The sequence below is a fragment of the Eptesicus fuscus genome, chromosome 11 (assembly GCF_027574615.1).
Source record: "Eptesicus fuscus isolate TK198812 chromosome 11, DD_ASM_mEF_20220401, whole genome shotgun sequence".
Classification (NCBI taxonomy): Eukaryota; Metazoa; Chordata; class Mammalia; order Chiroptera; family Vespertilionidae; genus Eptesicus; species Eptesicus fuscus.
Window position 1 is genome coordinate 56,044,880 of NC_072483.1, and position 19,482 is coordinate 56,064,361.

Sequence of the window (19,482 nt, forward strand, 5' to 3'; positions counted from 1 at the left end):
CAACCTATATTTATTAACTCCTCTTTTTCTCATTTATTTTGAAAGAACTTATACTATAAAAATTTCCCCGAGAATCCTTAGAAATGGAGCATCTGAGCAAATGATCAAGTTTGCAACTATATTGTTGGTGTGAACGAAAGGAGCCACATGCTAACCTGACAAGCTCAGGGGAGGCCTGCGTGGCAGTCTTGCAAACTCAGAGACCTGAAATAACCACAAAGGATGGTTTGAAAATTAAATATTTAACTACAAACAGGTTATAGTGGGTAGTCATGTCCTAGTCCGATATCTTCCCTGACAAAGATCAACTTAGATCTTCTTTCCTGAGCCCATTTGCCTTTTTGCCTCTAAGATAACATATATGTGAGATATCTGTGAGATGTCTGGGTAACTTGTAACTTCCTTCTTTTGCTGGAGCCCCTGGGGCACAACCAAATGTGGTGGGCGCCAGGACAGATACTTCAAATTCCTTCATTATCATGTTAATTGTTCCTGTACCCACCTAAGAATGTGTCCATCATTTTACTTTTTATCCAATCCCAGGGGTTTCCCACCGTTTGACTTTATCCCACCTCCTTAATCCGTCACCAATGAATTTCATGTAGCCGACCTATGTCCCTCCTTTGATGGCAATGTATAAATACAGATGTAACCCGCCATTTCTTCGGAGCATTATCTCAATTCATTGAGGTTCTGCTTCCCGGCATATGTCGACAATTTGGCTCAAATAAACTCACAAAATTCTTTACAGGTTTCAATGGTTTTTTTTCGTTAACATTGGTGTCTCATCTAGTAGCCATCTTTGTGGAGCCCATGATCATTTATATGGTGTGCTCCTAGGTTCTGTCATCACCAGGGTCTCTACGCTTAACCACTCCTACTTAAGCAGTGCGTTTATCGGCAATTCTAGATGACAGGTGGACATGTGCTAGGATGATGTGCGTGCTCATCTGATTTTTCTAAATATCCCACGGTAAACGAATTCATGGATGTCCAGGGAATACCTGCACGGCTATGTTTAAGGTTTCTGTGCACATTTTATGTAGCATTACAAATTAACTGTCTAACAGAATTAGGTAAAGCAAATATATATCAGATCCATGATGCTTTGTGAATAATGGACTAGCCACTCAGGTGCATAACATTTCAGATGAGATTTCCTTCCTTTTATGGGCAATATGTATTATTAAAAGATTGTGGGGGAAATGTTCCAGAAGTTCCTTGCCATTTGTATAACAAAACTTTATGCATAGGTTATCACACAGCTCAAGTTCTCTAAGTTCCTTGCCATTGTTATGGTATTATTTATACTGCTGTTTCCCTGAGGAAGTTGAATTTTATCATTTGTTCTGATGTTAATTGTTGTGCTTTGAAGGACACTGGCTGTATTTTCTTCTGTTCTGGGGATGCTGGCACAGCATGGTGTCCAGTAATTCTCCCGTAAAGCACTCTGCACTTTCGCCTTGGAGCATTTGTCACAACTGTAATGACGTAACTCATAAAATGACGCCTTTCATGTTTGTCACCCCCACTAGATTGCAAACTGTGAGCAGTCAAGGTTCATGGCAGAAGTTTAACTCTGTCCCCAGCACAAAGCAGGTGGCAGTATTCCTTATGAACTAAGGAATGTGTAGACAGAAGGGAATCGGGAATCCTGTGCTTTCCTCCACTCATACGCTCCTTGGCTTTTCTAGGGTTCTTGTGCCAAGTGGGGGCCCAGGGAGGAGGCAGAGGGGACCCAGGTACCAAGCTCCTCTACTGTTTCCAAACCCCTGCTCGGTCCATACTCAATTCCTCCCCCTTTGGCTCTGGTGTCAGATGCCCTGCCACTGTGGCCATACACAGACGGGGACATCATTCATTAGTATACTGCCATCCATTTGCTGCCTCTACATATGGCCTTAACACCACTATTCACATAACACACACTCAGACACCACTATTCACATAACACACACTCAGACACATTCACAGAAAAAAAAATACGTTGTAGAAAACTATACTATTTCAAGTGCATTCTTTACCTTCTGAAGTTGACCTCAGAGAGGAAAATTGGGAACTCTATATAATTCTCTGGAGTGCCACTGTCAGAGACAAAACATGGGGTGATTGGAATACAATTCCAGCAGAATTTTACATTTCATTGTTGTTGTTTTTCTCATTATTTTGACATAATTAACTCACCACATAGAGTACAGCTATAAATCAAATCATTAAAAATATGTGTAACATTCTAAGTCTGGGAGAGGGTTAGGGAAGCAGAGACTTCAGCAAACAGTGACAAAAGATGAAAATGAGCAGCGACCATGGTCTAAGGAAAAGCATGTCAAAAATCATTTTGTAATAATAAAAATAATTTTAAACATAAAGATGGTATTTTACATATTTTAGTACTTGCCGTCAGTTAGTACTTACTCTATATTTAGTAGTCATTATCAGCCCCAAACAGTGTTTCACATATGTTCCTTCTATTTTTGTTCATGAGGTATCCTAAGCTTCTAGAACACTATCTGGCACATAGTAGGTACTCAGTAAATATTTATTGAATGTGGTTGTATACATATTCAGTAAAAGTTGATTTCTAACAACTCTGAGTGAAAGGTTGACTCTTTTGACAGCAGCATCCAGGAGTTTGAAAAGTAGAAAACTACGTGTAGTCCAGGCAGGTCTGTGCAGCAATAGACAGGTTACCTGGGCCATTTATATAGGCCTGATCCTTATTGCCCTTTATTTTTGGCATACTTCCTTTAGGAGCCACATGCCAGGTCAGAGTGGCCTCTACTTGGAAATGCGCAGTCATTCATGATGTAGAGCAACTTGCTATTTCCCAGGGGTTTTTGTCCGGCGGTCCTGCGTAGGCATAGGCAACATGCTTCCTCCTTCGGAATTTTCCTTATTCATGTGGTAATTTCCAAAATACATTTTAGTCACTTTGAATAAGGTGGACAACTCTGCCTTTCTTCACTTGTTATTAATAAACAGGTAATAATTCACCTACATGTGGAGGTGTGTGCGCTTTGGAGCACGGTTTTGTTTTCGGCAGGGAGGAGTGATTTGGCATCCACCTGCCTCCCGCACGCCCCACCATTTTAGTTGATGGAACCGAATTGGAGAAGCAAAAAAACACCTAATAATCAGAATATATGGGTTAACTTTCACTGCCAACTTTATTGGTACAGAGTCTTTACAATAAATAAGTGTTCTAATTTAGTAGAAATTCTTGATGCTACTCAGTCATTTAAGAGGGCAATAATGTTGGCAAGAGGGGGTTCTAAATCATGACATTTGTAAAATGCCACGGAGGTGGAAGTCACACTTCTTCTTTACTATTGGTCATCTGATAGTCTCAGCACACACGCCTTGACTCGTTCTTTCAATTCCAGGAATTAGACCTCTCTTCAGAAGGGAACCTGACGTGTCATGACAGGGGCCCAACCACTCATATAGCTTCCTTAGAGGCTTTCCATCATCTCCACTGAAAGTCAGCACACAGTGGTATCCTTAATAGCAGAAGGCTGAAATCCAAAGGAGACTCACAAGTTCAGTTTCTCGCTTTTCAAGCCCAGGAGAAAGCAAGCCATTTTGGGTTAGTGAGAGGAACCAAACCTAAAGGGATTTCTGTTTTCTCTGTAAGTTGAGTCATTGTGAATTCCCTCCCCTATGTCACAAAGGGGGCTTTAGGGACAAACCTTTCCTGTCTTCAAGCTAAAGTGACTTCTCTTTTTAAAAAAAACTCATTAAAATTCTGTCACTGTATACCTCTTTACTAGTAAGTTCCCTCCTCCTCCAAGTACATTCTCTATACAAACTCAAATGGATTAATATTTTATATCTAATTAAAAATAACTCCAAAAATTGTCATGTCGCAGTGGGCATACATCAAAACAATGTATTTCAACTTGAACTCTAGAGAAAAAAAAGACCTCAAATTATATGCATGAATATGCAGTGAGTCTCTGACTCTTTCAATTATAAGAAAGGAGGATAGGTATTCATGTAAGAAAATGAAGACATAAAATGAAATTCTGTGTTACTGTCAAAGCCACAGAATGCATGTTATTCTTTCTGGCTGTGTATCTACACAACCTAAATATCTAATTGAAAAAGTAAAAAATACAATTCAATTATTTTACCCTTATTATTGAGCATTTTTTAGACATTTCCCTCCATCAAAGATAAATAAGTCACTGGTCACTTAAATATGTACAATGTTATATAAAACATTGCATGAGAGAATTATTTCTGTTATGAAATGAGATCATTTATTTTCCAAAATGATTTCTGAAGAATATGATTTGTTTATGTTTAGTGATAATACAGAAATGACTCATCATTTGTTTGGAGAGAAATTGATTTTTTCTAACTTGTAGCTTGAAATTTATATATTTAATTTACAAATTGGGATTAGCATGTATTTAATGCCTAGAAATATTATCAACAAGTGATTTAGATAAATAGAACAGAAATCATGGGAAACTAACATTCTAGACATTGAAGCCTCAAGGATAGTTTTGGTTTGCAAAAGTAGCATTGGAATGATTTTTCCTTGGTAGACTCAAAGAAAGAAAGAATAGGTAGATTTGGATTTTGTGCCTTCTGATATTAGTCTGGACAGCAAAGCTCTTGAGGAAAGACTCCAGAAAAAGCAGTAGGGTTCTTTTATGAAGGACCTGAAAAGGTCTTCAAGAGAACTTAAAACTTTCCTTTCTGAACTCAATGTAGTATATGACATTCTGTGTAAATTGACACCAAAACTCAGTTAAAAAGTCATGATTTTAATAAAGAAAGTTTGAAATCTGATCTATGTCATAAAATATCAATCCTACCCAAGTTTCTGGAGCATGTATAATGAAATAAAGAAATGAATTCACTCTAAAAAGAGAGTGGCCGTGAAGATTATGTTAAGAGTAGACTGGTGACCCTTACAAAACTTCACAACAAGACTGGCATTAAATTGACAAAAAAATGTATCTTTGTTTGCTCTTATTCTTATCAATATGTAATTTTTCCAAAGACTGAAATATTTGCAACTGTGTTGCAGACTACAGTTCACTAAAAATAATTGTAGATTGAGTGATCTCACAACACTTCTGCTTTAATTCAATGGGAGTCCTCCCAAACCATAGTCATGATGAAAGATCCTGCATCTATACCAATTTACTTATGTTTTCAGTATGTGGTTATTGGTCCACTAAAATTTTTAGTCATGAGGTAGTTTGTCTATATTAGATGTTTTGTTGTTCTTTAGTTATGAGCATAATGATAGAGAATTTCAAAAAAAAAAGCGTGTCAAGTTAAAGTATCCCAAGGTATTTAAACAAAGGAATGTGTACAGCAAGCATGTCAAACTCACGGCCCGCAGGCTGCATGCGGCCCACAATGAATATTTTTGTGGCCCAGGCAATATAACGGTATATAAGAAACATTTTAATAAAAATTTCATAACTTAATTTTTACAATATCCTGTTATACATAATTATTAATAATGAACTACAACATTTGCTAATGACTGATTACTATAATTGTGTTACATTCATGTTCCTTACGCACAGGCTCACCATTTCTCTCCACTAATACTTGCAGCGAATATTTTAGCAGCCAATTGCCACGTCATTAGTCTTAGACTGACTTGTTTGGTGTGCGCAACAAGAAATATTTCTCTTTTGGAGAACACAAAAAATGGGTTTATTTGCGTTACGCTTATTAATTTGTGCAGTTATTCAGTGTCTGGTAAGTTAATGTTCAAGAAAAAAACGTTAATTTTTATTAAAATGTTCTATTATTTTATGTTAACGATTACTTATTTATTTCAGCCCTTTGTATTTATCATGTCTCTATCGAAATAAACTTACGTTTCTGTGAAAATGGAAGCTTTTGTTTTTTTGCGGCCCACATAAACTTAAACCTTGTTTATTTGGCCCGTGTTAGCCTTTGCGTTTGACATGCTTGGTATACAGAACTCATCATAGCTTAGACAATAGTAGTAATCTTTGATTTGATTGTAAAAATATATGTTTTAAGGTGTTTGCTTATTGTGCTAGGATTGAATAGAAGATGGCAAAAGGTCAAAAACCATGTATCTGCATGAGCCACTTACTTGCATTCCAGATGTGAAAAAGAAGAAATGGTTCCTTTTCAAAAAGGACTGCTACATTTATCCACGTTAGAAAGGACAACATAGAGTAGCATGTAGGGGTTTAGAAAGGCAGCTCTATACACAATACAGAACAGAGCAGAAGGTTTCTCTTTTTACTTAAGAATTATTGTCTAGTAGGTTTTAATTTGCCTAGTTGCAATCATGTCAAACAAAGGCCTCCCGAATGGATTTACATCCCATGGTCAAGAACTGACAAAATGCGGTATAAACCACAGACAGTGGTTTGGTTTGAAGCAAAGAGAGGATACTATTGTTAGAAACAAACAAACAAATCTCTTTGAGATGAGAGTTTCACGGTTAGAGATTCTCTACACGAGGCAGGGATAATTATTACATTTTAATGTTTTGAAAAGGCATTTGGTTGGCAACCTTAATTCCTAAAAACTCTTTATCAAATCTATTATTTTGAAAATAATTTTGGCTGACTCATTGTTTAGGCATACTGGGGGTTTTTCCACCCCATGAACCGGGGAGTCTAGTCTGGGGAGCAGCTATGGCTTCTGTGGGAGAACAGTGCGTTTCCATTGAGTGAAGGAAATGGTGTGAGGAACCAAAAGCCTTCGCTGTGTCCAAGGAAGGATTTATACTGTATATCTGTCAGAATAGGTAGAAAAACATCCAAGCTATATGCTTTTAATCAGTTTAACTGGAAGCAGTCAAAATCCCAATAAAATTCTTAAGAATACTATTTACATAACAGATTTAAGTGACCTTGAATGTCTTTTTAAACTCCAATTTATCATGTATAAACCCATACTGGGTTCATATGCAATGCATTAATCATCAACCGTATAAAATAAGCTACATAATAAAATTAAATTAAATCTCAATTTATCAAAAACATTAACATGCTAACAACTACCAACTTTGTTAAGTTACAGTGTAAAGAAGAAATAAATAAAACACTAAAATCACTGTACCAAACAATGTAATTGAAGTTAAAAATGCTATTTTTTTGTGGTTCTTTTTAGAGAAAAATAATAAGTTGTTTACTTTAATGCAGTGACATTTTATTTTGTGATTAATTTTAAAATAACATTGTAAAAATTACAAACTCATTTTAATTTGACAAGCAGTTGGTAATTAATTTTCAAACAATGCTATGGGAACCCAGAAAGCACTCTTCCTTTGACATGTATTTTATAATTTATTTTAAAACAATGCTGCACAAATCTGCAAAGGCATAATTCATTTGGGAGTTCATTAATTATGCAAATGAGTTGCAATTAACAAATCTGTTCCTAGGATGGCATTTGCATAATAATGAACTTCGTGTTTGTGACATTATTTAATAAGATACCTTTGTGCATTTTTAAACAAAACACTCCTGTGAATACTATATGATGAGATGGGGTTGAAAATGAACATCTAGTCAATGAGATTCAAAACTCTATCCAGAAAAACGTTGTTAAAATAAACAGAATTATATGTAATTCAAATAATAAATATGGATATTCTTTTTAAAGCACAGGGTTTTGATTAATCTCAGCTTCCCTAAATAGCATAAGACTTTAATTTACATTTATAAAGACCAATATACAAATTAGGCTTAAGCAAAATGAAACAAGCAAAATTATAAACTTCAATTAATATTTCAAATGACAGCAGGTCAAACACTATACATGTGAACCCCAAACACACACATTTCAGTGGGAAGGAAAATATAACATTGAGTCAAAAGACTCCTCCTTTCCAGGGGGTTATGGGAAGTTGACCACAGAACTCAGGTGACATTCACTTATTTAATCAGTAATCATTATTGAGCATTTATGTCAAACTATACTCAGATTAGGGCAAATAAAAAGAAGAATAAGTTGTATGTCTACTTTCAAGTGGTATGAAGCCTAATGAGGGACACAGGCATATAAACACTAAAATTCAATGGAAGTTATGAGAGACAGAGAGAGAAATGCAAAGTGTTAACAAGTACAAAGGGTAAGAAGAACTAACTCAGTTTAGTGGACTTCAGGAAGGTGCCATAGATAAGAGTTGAAATATTTTGAAGGATGAGAGGAAGTTCACCATTGGGTAAGAAGGTCAGAGTATTTGAGCAAAAGGAAACCACATGTACAAAGTCATGAAATAGTACATGATAGGAAAAATGCAAAGAAGATCACTGACTTGAAGCAGAGGCTATGTGTGGGCAGATAAATGCTTTTGGAGTGAGACTGTCAAGTGTCTTAGAGATCCAGTTTGAAATTGTAGAATGATAATGAAAACGGTGTTATAGTGGATGGGTTTGGAAGGGACAGAGCAATGGGTAATTTTCTCTGCAGTTGATCAGTAGCAGAGTGCCTTGACTGATTGGTGATGAGTGTAGGGTGAGATCAGGTGAATTGATGAGCCAAGTATTTGCCACTCCAAATCGCTGTGACTCTGATGAACATAAGATCCTATGCATCTATCATATGTTTTTCCTAACTATTTGTCCTTGACTTGTGCTTTTAACCTGTCTGGTCACATTTCAGTTTGAACACAAGGATCTCTTAGGAATTACTCCATGCCTTAACCTCACCAACTTTCTGCAGCTGGGGAGGTCCTCCAAACCTAGTCTTGTCCATTCTCCACTTAACTAAATGCTACTCAGCCTCCAAAACTAAATCCTCATGGCTGTGAAATTTAAGTAAATAAATCATCAAATGGCAAAATACAGTCACCCAACCAGCCAAGCAAACTGGTATTACCTTTGGAGCCACTTAGTATTCCTTGCCCAGTTTTATTCCAGAATCCCATAGTAAAAAAGTATGTGGAAAGAAACAAAAGGAAATGTTCACCAGACTAAAATTTAACAGCCCCACTTCAACCCAAGGGCATGTTTTGTTTATTTTCTTTTGTTTTCATTTAGTATAAAAATACCCACATTCTTCAGCTCTAATTCTTTTAATAGGCTTTTGTTTTTCTTCCGTAATATGCTCCTGTTGATGGTCAGCAAGTCTTGTCACCTCTCTCACAAAAGCAGAAATAGGGAGGGGAATAGTTATTGCTTTTTTGGCCATGTAGCATCCATTCTCCATTCTTATTATTCTTTCCATCTTTCCAATGAAATTGTCATTTTCTCCATTGTGTACTGGTACAGTTCCCCTAGGTCAGTGGTCGGCAAACTCATTAGTCAACAGAGCCAAATATCAACAGTACAATGATTGAAATTTCTTTGGAGAGCCAAATTTTTTAAACTTAAACTTCTTCTAACGCCACTTCTTCAAAATAGACTCGCCCAGGCCGTGGTATTTTGTGGAAGAGCCACACTCAGGGGCCAAAGAGTCGCCTGTGGCTCGCGAGCCGCGGTTTGCCTACCACTGCCCTAGGTGATAAAAGTAGGTACTCCCTTCTATTCCTTTCACTGGATTCTGTTAGGCCTTGAACTAAATTTAGTCAATAAAACTCTCTCTCTCTGGTTAGAGGGTTGCAAAGGCAGAGAAATGATGAAGTTTCATTTCCTTTTGCAGCAGCTGGACAGGGGACAGACTTGTTCCAAACCTCTTGAACCCATGAGCTCCCCCACATCCTTTCATAACATTCCCTTTTGCTGTCACTACTGGAGAATTCTGAAGCAATATAGAGTCACAAAATGCTCATATTAGCCTTCCCCCTAAATAAGTTTTCTTTGGGGCTCAGGAATAAACAGAACTTCTGAAAAATAGAAAGTAATTTAAGGAAAATGCCACTTGGAAAAAATGAAGTCTAAGCAAAGGGCTCCAGGTAAAGACTCTGTACTTGAGTCAGTTGGTAGTTTCAAATAATGGCATTGACTCCTGGTGACTGAGGCAGAGGTTGAAAGCCTTTTGGAAGTTTACAGACGTACAGAGAATTAACTCAGTCCGCTCTCTCTACCTTTACATTATCTTCCCAACCTACCTTGACCCCCTGCCTTCCAAACAAAGAGACAAGCCAGTATCAATGGCATCTCGAAAGTAGGAATGGGTAACTTGGCCAGATGATCATGATCCTAATATTGAAAACAGATATACTCTGTATCAGCTACAAGACCTTGATCAGGGTCATTATATTTGCCCAGCCAAACTAGCTCACTACAAATGATATCCAGCTGAGTCTGAAATGTATCAGGTTTAAAAGTACAAAAAGAACAAAAATAATTTCTTTAAGTTATAGCAGTACAGTAATTGCATTGGCTATAGCCATTAAAGTAGCAATTATGTTAATTTATATTTGATGCAGAGAATTGTTGAGAGCGAGAAAACATTGCTAAGCAAAGAAAAATATTTATTGAGGCAAATACTGTCCTCATATAGGTTGTATTAAATAGTATATGCAAAAGGTGTAAGGAAAACCCTTAAGAACTATGTATTTGTCTAATGATGCCATACAAGGTTTAGCCAGGCTTGGATATTCTTTTTTCTCTATGTTTTCCAAATTCTCATAAAGCATTCCCCAAATACGCAGGATGTTGTCAATGCTGTTCTCTCTACATGCCCACAAACAATGAGGCAGTGACCTTCCTTTTCCCTGGCAAGGATATCTATTCTGAAGGACTTCCTTCTCATGTCCCTTCTCCCTTTTGAAATCCAGTTGCCAGAAATGGTTAGTCTCTTGGAGTTAAACCAGATTGCTGTCAGCAGGCATTTTAAAGTGTGATATCTGAGAGCTTCATGGAAAATAGCATTTTCTCTGGTTTGACTTATCTGCATATAAGGCCAAAGGAGGTTTAGGCTTAACTGTTACTAGATGCAAGTGATTAAAAGAAAAGTGGAATAGTGTGCAGTGCCTAATTATTTACATGAGCAGCTCTCATCTCTTAGCTGGGGCTTCTGAGATTTGCATATTTCTCCTCCTCCTCCTCCTCCTCCTCCTCCTCCTCCTCCTCCTCCTCCTCCTCCTCTTCCTCCTCTTCCTCCTCCTCCTCCTCCTCCCCCTCCTCTTCCTCCTCCTCTTCCCCTCCTCTTCCTCCTCCTCCTCTTTTTTCTGTATGTAGCCTACAACACCCTGACTGATAGAAAGGACTTACCCATTTTAATGGTTTATTATTCTATGTGTATTTTGATGGTGTCCAATGCCAAACAAATAGCAGCAACAATAACAAAAATCAAAACAACAACGGAGGAGAAAGTATTGTTTTCCCTGTCATTATTAATTATTTTATCTTAAGTAAAACCATAAGAGCATACCCTCTTACACTTTACAGTTGGGAGACAAAGTAGCTCTGAGGAGGTTTTAGGTTTGAGGGATCTTCATGCAGCTTTCCAGGGATGCTTCATATCCGTGTGCTATTGCCGCCTTACTTATGCAGACCCTGAATAGAATTCTGGGAGGCAAATGTGTAGCTGTCTGGTTGCTTTCTACAGTGTTACGACACTTTCCGTGTCACTGAGGGCTGCCCCTTTGTCCTATACCCTCCCCTCCCCCTCCAATTAGGGCCACCAGTGTTAAGTCTGAGGGGCCACTTGGCTAAACTGGTAGTCCCCTAGGGCTCTGAGATTAAATCTGTTAAAACAGGACGAGGAATCATTACATGCACATCTTAGTTTGTGTAGTTTCCACCTCATGTCAAAAGGGTATCAATGGTAATGGAATAAAAGATGAAAATATACTATTCTCGGGAGAGAAAAATGCTCAGGAAATGGCTAGTTCATTCACTGGGAGGCAGTATAACTTCATGATTAAGGCCATAGACTTCAGTCCAGGGGTTATTTTCTAGTTCTACATTTTAAAAGTAACTCCCTAACCTTCTTTATTTTCTTATTCATGAAACAGAGATAACAATAGCACCTACATTTTGGGGTTGTTTTGATATATATGTGTGTGTGTATATATATATTTGTGTGTGTGTGTATATATATATATAAATATATATATTTATATATATAATTAATTTAAACAGAACTTCAAACAGTGACCAAGTTTTTATTAAATGGTAATAATTTTGTCATTATTATTATCTCCTACGACATGTAATCCTGAATATAATGAGAAACTGAAGGTCATACAGCCCCTTTCCAATAACAGCAGAACTGAAATAAAACAACTTCTCTTATCATATTGGATTAGTTCCATGAAATGGGAAACCCTTAATAATAGTGACTTTAAAAACATACATTGGGCCCTAGCCGGTTTGGCTCAGCGGATAGAACATCGGCCTGCAGACCAAAGGGTCCTGGGTTCGATTCCAGTCCTTGGTTGCATGCAGGTTTCTCCCAGCCTGGGCCCTGGTCAGGGGTCATGCAGGAGGCAACCAATCGATGTGTTTCTCTCTATCTTTCCCTCTCTCTTATACTCTCCCTAAAAATCAATGGAAAAATATCCATAGGTGATGATTAACCAAAAAAAACAAACAACAAAAAAAAAACAACATACATTAGTCAACATGAACATATAGGTTTCAGATGTGGGTTTCTATGTTACAAGATCTGTATATTGTACTGTGTGCCCACCCAACCCAATCAATTTAATAAATAAAAAATATATACATTTATTTCTCTCTCAAATACAAGAAATCAGGAGTTAGATGGTCCATGCTAGTATGATAGCAACACAATCATCAGCAATCCGTGATTCTTTTATTTTTTGGCTCCCATTCCATCTTCAAATTTACCTCATAATTCCAGATGGCAACCAGAGCTCCATTCATCACTCTGCAGTCCAAACATCAGAGAGAAAGAATATAAAGTTAAATCCCCCTACTGAATCAGCTGCCTTCAAGCAGTCTACCCAGAAGTCTATTCATCTCATAGGTCAGAACTTAGTCACTTGGCCATAACTAACTGTAAGAGAGGAAGAAAAATGTAATCTTTAGGTTGCTTGCACTTTTTACCCCAAATAAACATTGATTCTTGAGGAAGAGGAAGAGGAAGAGAATGGATACTGAGTGGCATCTAGCAGATTCTGGTCCTTCTTCACTCTTGGTAGGAAGATGAGAAGTTATATGTGAGCATAGAGGCAAAACCTTGAACTACTAAAGAGCTGATCTGGACCCAAATGTGGGCCTCAGGCTTGCTCTACATTCCAACCACTGTTGCTGACTTAATCTAGAGAAAAAAAGGGTTACAGAGGAATGTCCATAATATAAAGCAGAGAACCAGATATTATACACTTTGTAAATCAATGACTTCTTTGTACTCTAGCCATTTCATGATAGGTTTTCTCTATATTGCTCAGAGCATTTGGCCTTGATGACCCTTGGCAAGTTATAAATTAACCTATTCTTCCTAAAAAGAAAAACATGATATCAACTCTAATGCTGTATATTTAATATAATTTTTATTTGAAATAAAATACTTTATTGAAAGTATCCATAGACTTAAGAATGCAGGTTAACTAATGTAGTTGCAAAATTCTGTCCCTAATCATTTTTTTTCTAAATATTCATGAGTGCCGATAGTTGAGCTTAATTCTTCTTTGCTGAATAAACATAACCAAAATGTTGCTTCATTTAGATTCAAACATATAATCTGAAAACAGTGACTTCAATTCCAGCTATTTCCTAAAGGATGCTTAGGATCAGGAAGAAGTGGTAAATATTTTTTTACACCTAATTATCAAGAATGATTTTTAATGTTCTATTATTTTTATTTGGCCTATGCAAAATCTACAAACTATCTTTTGAAAAAGAATTGATTCAATTTGTAAATGTGTTACTTCTAATGGCCTCAAATCAACAATTATTCAGGGACTGTGAATTAATAAATGGGATATATTATAAAAGTGATTTATAAGATGAAGAACAATATACATATTTTTAGCTACTTCTGGTTATAATAATGTTGGAAAACATTATATTCATTTCATAGCAACACAATTAAAACTGAAACTATGCATCTGAGTGAAATAAAAAAAATAAAACAGCCTATTAGCTTTCTTGATTTGTCCAGACAAGGCTGGAGAGGAATACGTATGTCTTGCCAAAGAACTTGAAGGAGTCATGTTGACTATTTGTATCTGAAAATCCAAAAGATAGGGAGGAGAAAAATCATCACCCTACAATGGAAATCAAGTTAAGTGGCAAAAATGAACAAAAGAGCCATTAACATGGAAAACATGGAAAAAAATCCCAAAAGGGATGAAGTGATCATGGGTTCAGAAGTCAAAAGCCTCCACTGAGCAGGGTCCCTTTGCTTCCTTAGACCCCACCACCCTGCACTTCCCCAACAAAAGGCTGTTCTTTGATAGGGTCCCCCCTCTTACCTCCATGACCCCATTTTCTTCCCCTGAAACTTAGTCTGACCTCCCTTTCGAAAGGGAAAACATGTAGCTCCCCAGAATTTCTCCCAACTGAGGTCAATCGGCTAGAATTTCTCCAGGAAATTTTTTTGACTTTGAGTTCACATATGCTGGCGAATCGCACAGTAAGTTAACAGAAATTTTAAAGTCTAAAAATTCAGTGAAGAGTGATGTCAGATGTTTGGAGACAGGAGGGGTATATCCTTTATAAACTCCATGTAATCAATAAAAAGTCATTGAAAACTGGAAAAAAAAAAATAGAGTGGGATATTTTGGATAAACTAACTCAGGTTAGAAGTTGACTGGGCCCAAAAGAAACTTGTTTCTGATGAGGAAAGCCACGTCCTTCATGTAACAAAGGCTGTTTTCAAAAGCCAGAGGACTCACATTATTAAACAGACCATCTAGGACAGCTGTACAAGTTCAACAGTGAAATAACTAGACATTCCACACTGCTGCCATTTGATATGAGGTGCCCAGACATGGTCGCTGAGACAGTGAAACAAGGATTGCTAACACAATGGGGGGAGGGGAGGGGGTTGTGTGAATGGAATGAGTAATACTGAATGGAATTGAGATTCTGCACTTGCTTCACTGAAGAAAATCCCAAACCTAAATAAAGCAAGGCCTGGAATGTTAGAAAGCTTTCAGAGATGGGAACATGTGTGAGGCTGCCAAATGGGTCATTGTTTCTAAAAATGATGTGTCCCAAGATGACAGCAAACTTGTTTTTCAGACAACTGGCATTGGTTTATGCGATTCCTCTGGTACTTCCTTCTTTCTTGATTTGTCCAGACAAGGCTGGAGAGGAATACGTATGTCTTGCCAAATTGAAGGCTATGACGGTTGGGGGTGTTTTGTGTTTTATAAATACCATTTTCATTGGGTAAATGTTACTATGGTATTTAGGGAAGGAAGAAGAAATAGGTCAGGTTGAACATTTCATTCAATAGCCAGTTCAGAAACCTCTGAACTCAGAAACTATAAATATCTGTCTGTGAATAAACTCTTTTTATTTAAATTCAGAGAACTTAATATTTTATTATTGTTCCCCCTGATATTTTTATTAAAAGGAAGTCTTTCCAATTGCATTTGCCTTTGATAAGCATCTGTTAGATTTTTGTCTTGTTCTTTTTTTTTTGATTTGTTGGCTTTACAGTGATAGTGGAAATAGTATTATTTTTTAAAAACCAATTTCTGGTAAATTTATATGTTGTGCTTGTAGTTCCCTCACTCCTACACTTACCCCAGCCAGCTGTTTTTGTGTGTCCCTATCTTAATTAAAAACCTGACCATTTACACAAAGCTAGGAGTCATCCTCTATCACATTTCTTTTACCCCCCACATGCAATCCATCATCCAATCTTGACAGTTCTTCTACAGAGATATCTTCAAAATCCATTGCTTCTTCTCTTTACTCATGGCCTCTCTACACGGCTTTTAAAATAACTTTCTCACTGGCCTTCCAATCCTGATTCTGCACTCCCTCTCTCCTCCTCCTTGACAGCCCTCATCATAGGCAACACCTGTTTCTCTGCCTAAGGCTTCCATTCATCCCTAACTGCCTGCAGGCACTAGTATGGCACCAAGACCACTTCTTATCCTACCTCAGTTCCCCTTTCCAGCCTCAACTCCTGCCACATTCTCCCACGTCCTCTGCTTCTAGCACTGGCTATCTCACTCTTCCCTAAAATTCTATGTCCTTTTATTACACTGTAACTCTACACATGCAGACCTCGAGCCTTGAAAGCCTTTTCTCGCTCTTTCTGCCAGGCCATGTTTTACAAAACCCATCCCACATGCATTTTTACTATGACACCTTTCCCTGCAATGCCAGCCAAAGCGTGCTGGTCCTTAAAGGCAGTTGAAACCTGTATTATAACATGTGCATGTACTAGTATTTTTAGAATCACCTTTCCATGTGGCTGCTCTGAGCATTCTGTGAGCTCTGTGATAGCAAAAACTGTGTTTTATTCATCTTCTTATTCCTGTCTCTAAGCATAGACCCTGGATAAAGCCAGAGCTAGGAAAGAGTTTGTTAGCCAAATGATTCTGTAACACATGCATTTCAGGCTATAAGTTTTGAGAAAAGCAAGTCTTTTGTTAGCATTGTCCAACAAAAGCCTACACACAGGCAATGATTTTTTAAGCAGCAAGGAAGTTCTGCATAAAATCAACAAATGGAGCTACAATAGCAAGATCACCAATGGGAAATATTCCCTGCTAACATCCATCCATCCATCCATCCATCCATCCATCCATCCATCCATCCATCCATTCAACAGAGAGTTTTGAGTATTTACTCAGTGCCAGGCACTATGTAAGACACAGCAGCTGTAACAGCTCTGGGGAAATATTGAAAAGCCTTTAGAGCAAGCACGTCAAACTCAAAGGCTAACACTGGCCAAATAAACAAGGCATGCAGCCTGCCGGTCGTGAGTTTGACATGCTTGCTTTAGAGCTTTTCATTGTAGGAAACTCAACTAATTTACCTGCAATATTCTTAGGGAAAATGAGCAATAGATGTATAAATATACATGTATATGGAGTGATATTCAAAATGTTTTAACCACCAGCACAACACAAACACTGACCATTTATTTTAACCTGAAACCCTTACCCACAGAAAAGTCGTAGGAGAAGGCACAATAGATGATCTACCAGCAAGCCGAGAGCCTAGGGTGCAGCTTTTAAGAGAGATTGTGTCTCTCCATCTTTATTTCTTCTCAACCTCACAGGGAGAAAAATCAGTGATGAATAAGAGATTGAAGCATCTTATTTTTTATTGTTTGAGTAGCCACACCATTGGCACCTGTTTTCCAGAGACTGTCAATCTCTGTGTTGATAATTATGGCATTACTTTAAAAAAATTTTTTTAAAGTTGTTTTTTGTGAAAAGTAGGGCATGGTCAACCAAGAGAGATGATAAAGCCCAACCCTTGCTCGCAGAGCTGATAATGATCAGTCCGTTACATGCTATTTCACAGCTGATACCTCTTCCAACAACCAAACAAAAAAAGGGGGAGGGGGGGAGGTATTAATTGCAAAAGTTTCACAGATGTCTGCAGCAGTTGACCAGAGCTCCTGGGTTATTGCTTGTCAGACTATTAATGGGTTTGGCTATCCATGACAGTCATTACTTCTCCCCCTCCTGCGAGCTACTTTCTGTGTAATTTATGCATAGGTTTTGCCAAGATTTGACAACTTTCAGGATATTAACATAAAATTACACTGCAGAGCTGAACAATGGGTGGCTTTAAAATGAGCTGTGGTGAAAACCAATCAAACAGAGTTGGCTTTTCCCTTGCATCACTCCTAACTTTATTACCGTTGTCTTTCTTTCCACGTATAAGAGATCATGTCAGCAGTTCTGCACAGATTAGAGGAAGGAGGAAGGGCTGAGAGAGGCGAGATATCCTATGACCTTGGAGAAGGGGTTCTTTGGAACCCAGGCAAGCTCCTGCCAGAGAGTATGCCTGCCAACGGCTTACACGAACGTAGGCAGCAACCATTCCTGAAATGTAGCAAAGCACACCCACATTTTGAAGCTTATGTGAGAGGAGAAGTTTCCCTCTGCCATCTCTCGGTTCCACACAGCTTGCTCTGTGAATGCCGTTACAGAATGCGATGTGCGTGTTAATAAGCCAGGACATCTGGTAACCAGCTTTTTTCTGATTCATTAACTGACTCTGCTTCTGTGGCCAGGGGGGATGAGAGGAGAATCTGGAAGGCTTTGCCTTCAGCAAATGGGAACTTGATATATGCTTTGCTTCTCTGGTTTTGCCTCAACTTTTAAACATGACTCCAAGGTTAGCATTTAAATGCAAGCCACCTTTGGTATGTCTGGTCCCATATAGACAGCAAGTAGTACTTAAATCATTCTGTACAGTCTGAGAATTCAGGAAACAGGAAAGAAATCTTGGAAATCTTGTAGTCTAAATCCTATTTGAAAGCAGATGATGAGGGAAGTGAACCTGCCTAGGATCACACTCGTGTGGCTAAGCAGGGGCCAGTCTCCAGGTCTTTGGAGCCCCCATCCAGTCTTCCTACCTCAACACATTGGTTTCACTAACTTTCGTGTTTTTTTATTTGCCGCACTGTTATTTTATTTTATTTTTTTTTTAGCTCACCAAACGTTGCCTGCTTCGTTTTCCTCTTTTGACCTCCTGCTCATCGCCTTTAGAACATTGAAGCAGACACAAGAGCCGAATCAATCCTCCTGCCGCCTCTAATCAGTGATTAGGGACTCATTCAAGCATTTATAACAGGTACTTAGGGACAGTTAATTTAAACTTTTGAAGAATGAACAACTTCAATCCAGGTTGTGAACAACCCGAGGGAATAGAATTAACTAACTAACGCACAATGAGAAAACTCAAATGGAAAATAGAACAAGGTTATGAAAACCTCCCAATGAGCAAGATGTTTAAAACAAAAAATACTATTATTCCATCAGAATTTTTTTAAAAAAACAAACTTCTTTTTGAAGTAAATCAGATCCAAATGCTCTCGAGAGGGATTTGAGTAAAAGAAGTCTGACTTGATGATACATGTTGAGAGATGAAATGGACAATGAAGTTTCCATATGTTGTTTTTATGCAGTAATTAGAAACTGTCACACACCGTTTCCTTTTTTCATTTCCTCGGGCTTATTTGCATGTTGGAACTTCCTGTGGAGCAGAATGGAGAGCATCAAACTGGCCCCCAGTTGGAACGAGGGGCAGTGGCTTGGGGTGCCCTCCCACCTCAGAGGCAGGAAGGAAGCCAGGGGCGGGCAGTGTGGCTCCGCGCCGGGAGGACCAGGGAGGACCGCTGAGCTGCGAGGGGTGAGGCTGCCCTGGATGCTCTTCATAGCGCCCTCCTCCCGCCTGGGCTGAAAAGCTGGCCACCCCTACAGCGGTCATTATGGAGCACTTCGGCTTCCCTAAGCTCATCTCCCTTCTAAAGCACTTTCATTCCATCCCCGTTATCTTTCCTTTTCTATTTGCCTGGGCAGACTTGAAGGCAGGGACCCTAATTTTCCTATTGCCGGGCCCAATGTGGTTCCCATGGGGCCTTAGCAAATCTAAATCAATAACCTTTTCATATCTGGATCCTCATATTTTCTATCTTTTTCAGACATCTTTGGCATTGTAAAACAAACAAAACAGAGTG

The 19,482-nt window shown here is 38.2% G+C and overlaps 1 long non-coding RNA gene across 1 annotated transcript in view; it reads left to right on the forward strand.

Moving 5' to 3' along the window:
• The first annotated feature begins 13,594 nt into the window (after positions 1–13,594).
• Positions 13,595–19,482, forward strand: part of LOC114230460 (uncharacterized) — a 56,343-nt gene continuing 50,455 nt past the window's right edge. Inside the window, exon 1 of the long non-coding RNA XR_008557514.1 lies at positions 13,595–13,622. This is a non-coding gene — a long non-coding RNA (uncharacterized LOC114230460). The remainder of the gene's footprint in view (positions 13,623–19,482) is intronic.